This window comes from Carettochelys insculpta, chromosome 32 (genome assembly GCF_033958435.1).
Source record: "Carettochelys insculpta isolate YL-2023 chromosome 32, ASM3395843v1, whole genome shotgun sequence".
NCBI lineage: Eukaryota > Metazoa > Chordata > Testudines > Carettochelyidae > Carettochelys > Carettochelys insculpta.
Genome location: NC_134168.1, coordinates 6,954,440 through 6,959,645, shown reverse-complemented (window position 1 = coordinate 6,959,645; position 5,206 = coordinate 6,954,440). Strand labels below are relative to the sequence as shown.

The window sequence follows — 5,206 nt, the reverse complement described above, 5'->3', positions numbered from 1 at the left end:
CTAACTACGTTTCCTACAAAATACCTTCCATAAAGTCTCCTTCACCTCTTTATTTCTCAGAGTGTAAATGAAAGGGTTCAACAGCAGAGTTACAATTGTGTTCATGACAAACTTGCTCATATCCAATGAGTTCTTTTTGGCACACCTGATGTACAGAAAGATGGTGGAGCTGTACCACATAATCACAACTGTAAGATGGGCAGAGCATGTGGAAAAGGCCTTTTGTCGTCCTTTGAACTGATGGGATCTTCAGTATGGTGGAGATGATGCAAATATAGGAGACCAGGGTGACAAGGCATGTTCCTCGGATGACGATGACTGACATGATTAAATTTACCAACTTAATCACTGAAGTGTCTGAGCAGGAGAGAAAGATCAAGGAATCTGTGCTGCAGAGGAAATGATTGATGACTTTGGAGCCACAGAAGGACATCCTGGCTATCAGAGAAGCTGGAACAGTAATAACTGGGAAACCAGACACCCAGGACACAAGGGCCAGTTGAACAGACTTGGTGTTGTTCATGATGGTGGCATAGTGTAATGGGGAACAAATGGTCAGATAATGGTTATAGTGTATAATAGACAAGAGGAAATATTCTGTCCATCCCAGGGAGAAAATGAAATACATCAGCAGGATGCAACTGAGAAAGGAAATGGTTCTGCTTTTCCCCAGGAAAATGGCAATGGCCTTGGGGACACAGTCTGTGGTGTACCAGATGTCCAGGAAGGACAGGTTGGAAAGGAAGAAGTACATTGGGGTTTGGAGGTGAGCGTGAGCCCCAACTGAGGCTATGGTGGCAACATTTCCTGCGACTGTCAGGAAGTACATCAAGATGAACACCACACTGAGTGAGATATGCAAATATTGATCGCCAGGGAATCCTAGGAGGATAAACACCTCTGTGCTGCATTGGTTTTCCTTCTCTGTTGCAGTCGTAGGCTCCATCTGTCAACATACAAGAGACCATGATCCGGGGCAGATTCATTACATGGATAGTTGAACATCAGAGATGAAATTTTCAAAGTTACTGAACAGGGTGCCTTCGATTTTCTTTTTCCATCCATGGGCAGAATAAATTTTGTTATGGGCACCCAAGGCATGCACAGTTGCACGCCACCTGTGGAAAAACATGGCGCCAGCTGTGGGTGCTCTTTCAATCAGTTAGGTGGCAACTGAATCCCCTTGTAAGCCACCTGTGTGCTCAGTTTACAGTGAACACTGGTACTCGATTCACAAGCTAAATGTTAATCAACAACGTGGGGCCATAGCAATAAAATCAAACATTATTCTGGGATGCATTAACGGGAGTGATGAAACAAGAAACTCTACTCTACTTTGATTATGCCTCAGCAGAGTATGGCTTGAAACTTTCTTGTCCAATATCCTCGAGACCTGTCTGGTGCTGAATCAGAGAATTTGATGAAAAACAGGAGACCAAAATTATCTAGTACATTATCAACACTTCTGCTGCTTACTGGATGCTTAGAAGACATTTAGGGGTTAATTACAAATAAATAGCAGCACAGAACACTGAAACCCAGGACTGGTGGCTGTAAACAAACTTTATGGGACCCTGGGAAACTTGGCCACTCCACCATAAGTGGTTTTCAGCTTGCTAAAGTCACGCTGGATTACAGATGATGCCAAATGAAAGAATTCATCTCATAGAACTGGAAGGGACTTTCAGAGGTCATTGAGTCCAATCTCCTACACTCACAGCAGAACTTATCACCATTCCTGAGAGCTTTTTTTTTTTAAATCTCTTTGCCCGAGACCTCTAAATGGCTCTCCCCCCGCAAGGATAGATCTCATGCACCTACTGAGCTTTCCCTCCCCTCAGGTTGTAACCTGTACACTGCCCACTTCTGGATGCCACATTTCAGGAAGGATTTGGACAAGTTGGAGAAGGTGCAGAGAAGAGAAGCAAAAATGACTAAAGGAGTGGAAAACTTGACCTGTAAGTGAGGATTTAAATACCTGGGTTTGTTGCCTCTGGACAAGTCTAAGAGAAGAGAGGGTAACAGCTTTCAAAGAAGGAGAAATAGTCCTGTCCTTAACCTCTGAGGATAGGACAAGAAGCAATGGGCTTAAATTGCAGCAAGGGAGGTTTAGGTTAGACATGAGGAAAAACTTCCTAACTCTCTGCGTGGCTAAACAGGTATAAATTGCCTAGGGAGATCTCCATCATTGGAGATTTTAAAGAGCAGGTTAGACAAACATCTGTCAGGGATGATCCAGATGGTGCATGATCCTTCCCTGAGTGCAGGGGATTGGGTTTGATGACCTCTTGAGGTTCCTTCTAGTTCTATGATTCGATGATGTAGAGATGTCAGTCCCAGCACAAAACCATGTTAGTTGATGAGAAGCCTGAGGGCTAGGGCTTCAAAAGTGTGTAGATGCCAAAGTTGGAGACTGACAAAAATGCTTGTGCAAGTTTGGCACTCAGTTTTATTAGGTTCCTTTGGAAATCCCAGCAGACTACAATCCAAAGATTTTCATGTTTAAATAGCTTTGAAAATCTGGCACTGAAATGTCAAAGCTCTTTTGAAAATTGGTCTTAGGTTCTCAAGTCACTAAGGGGCAGATTTCAAAGGCACGTAGCAGGGTTTCAAAAAAACATCAAGGCACTTAAACTTATTGATTTCTTAAATGTATAGGTTCCAAAGCCAGAACGAACCATAGTATAACAAAGAGCAAAGAACTCCAAAAGTTAATTATATTCACTTTTCCCCTAATTTCCCAGTCTGGTTTGTGTAGTTTAAACTTCCAGACCTTGTGTTATATTTGTATATCCTAGATTGAAGGGTCCATTTTGAAAACCACAACTCCTAATCTTTCTTCCCAGATCTTTCCTCACTCTTGATTCTCCAACTAATCTCAACACAGAGTTTTGAAACACTGGAGTTAATTTTGTGTCTTCTTCTGAGCCTATAATCATGACTTTTTTTCTCTTGGTGAAGATTTTCAAAGTCAAAGAGAGCCATGGAGATCAATGTCCATTGAGAATCCACTTAACTCCTCCCCTCATATCCAACATTAAAACTTTTTTTACTTTATGTCCAGCATCAAATTCTAACCATTGAGAACAAACCTCGTGTCTTGGAAGGATTAGACTGATATTGGTGAATGTTCCTAAATGCCAGTTTCACCAGACACACAAGCTGACAAGCATGTATTTCCATTGATAACAAGAAAAGATCAAAGATAGGCAAAACAAGACAAACGGTGCATGAGAATTTATGAGAGCTAAAATCCAGGTATTTTGACTGTTCATGGTCAATCAAGCCTGGGAAAATGGACCACCAGCTCAACGATCTTCCCATAAGTATAGACATAAAATGGATTAGAAAGTATGCCCTTTGTAGCCAGGATGTTTGGAATGTGACCATTACCCCTCTGTGTCTCCTATATATTGTAGAGAGGTTGTTTGTTTCATCAGGAACTCCTCTTCAAAGGTAAGAGCTAGGACCACCAAATTTGGTGGGCAGCTTCCTTGTATCATAACATAAAGCAATGAAAGGCTTGGTTGTGCCAGGAAACTTGAATGTGCCTGGAATAGGATTACTTCTTGTAAAACCAAACAGAAAAGAGTCAGAGTCACCAAATGAAGTGGAGTCCGGAAACTTGACGTAACTGACCAAGTGCTAAAAGAGACTAAACCAAGGTGAGCCAGAAAAATAGGATGAACCTGGAATAGGATCGCTTCTCAACAAACTTTGCAGAAAAGAGATATGACAGAGAAATTTTGCATAGTGGTCTGTTTCGGCGCAGCTCAATCAATGCCTCGGGTTTGAAAACTTAAGGCAATTGTACGAGAAACCACACTGCCTAGAGCTCTTTTTTGTTAAAACACAGTGAATGATAAAAGTTCATAGGGAGGATGACAAAAACACACTTGATGGCATTTAATTTTTTTTAAAAGTTGCTAAAAAAATTAAACAGAAACATTTTAACAATCCTATTTGAAATAAATCCAATAGAAATCTTAATCAACTAAAATAACCCTTTATTTCTGAAAAATGCACTCATTTAAATAAAGCATGGGCATGCTCCTTTTAGTTTCCAAAAAAATGGCTCCACCTACTTATAGTAAATAACTTGTCCATTATCAATAGTTTGCTACATGCAGTGAAACTAAGCCTAAAGGGTGGCTCCTTCTTGCTGGTGGTGGGTCATTGGAAGTCAGAGGTTAAGCCCAGTACAGAGATGAGCAGATCTTCTCTTCTGATGCTCTGTGCTCCATTCCTGTAGAGGGCCTGTTTTAATGACAGGGGAGGTCAGTGGTAGTCTTTAAATTCACTCCCCATTCACTCCGCTTGCTTTTTCGCTTGTAGCTGTCAAGGGGCTTAACTGCAGTGTCTGAGAACTAGTAGCTCTTTTACTTACAGATGGGTAAACTAAGGCACAGATGCAACGCAGGGTCTGGTGGCACCTTATAGACTAACAGAAATGTAGGAGCATGAGCTTTCGTGAGCAAAGACCCACTTCATCAGATGCAGGTGGTGGAACTGTGCAGAGGCAGGTATAAATAGGCAGGCCAGAGCAAGGCTGGAGATAACAAGGTTAACTCAGTCAGGGAATGTAAGGCCCCTCCTATGGCAGCACTCCATCTGGGCGGCACAGGCCAACACAGCTTGTCCTCCGGGTCGAGCTCTCCAAGGGCTTTGTCCCCTTTAAGGGTCGGCCAGCAGCTGGAAAGCCCTGCCTACAGTCCAGGGCGGGGCCACGGTCAGCCAAACAGTTAGAGGCCCGCCCTTCGCTCAGGGCGGGGCAGCAGTCACACCTGCTGTCCTGGGAAGTCCAGCCCTCAGTCCAGGACCAGGCAGCAGCCAAACAGCGGCTTTCAGGCCCTGGCCCTCAGCTTGGGGTGGGGCAGTGGTTCCCCAAGTAGTCTGGACGCCCAGCCCTTGCAGAAGGGTGGGGCTGCAGGGAAGGGCACAGTTTGAAAGCCCAGCCTCAGTTCAGGGTGGGGCAGCAGTTAAACACACAATTTGGGGAAGCCCAGCCCTTAGTTCAGGGTGGGGCAGCAGTCACAATGCTTTCCCCTAGCTGGGGTTGGCTTTAGAGAGGCGAGGGGTGAGCCCGCCAGGGAGGGGGTAGGGGGTCACAGGCCCTCCCACTCCACTGTGACCCAGCCCGGGGACCTGTGGATTGCTCACACCTGAGCTTGGCAGTGGGGATCCAGACCACAACACACCGCCATTG

General features: G+C 44.3%; 1 pseudogene; it reads right to left on the bottom strand.

The window, feature by feature from the left end:
* Window positions 1-946, bottom strand: LOC142004840 (olfactory receptor 6F1-like; annotated as a pseudogene).
* Window positions 947-5,206: the final 4,260 nt, after the last annotated feature.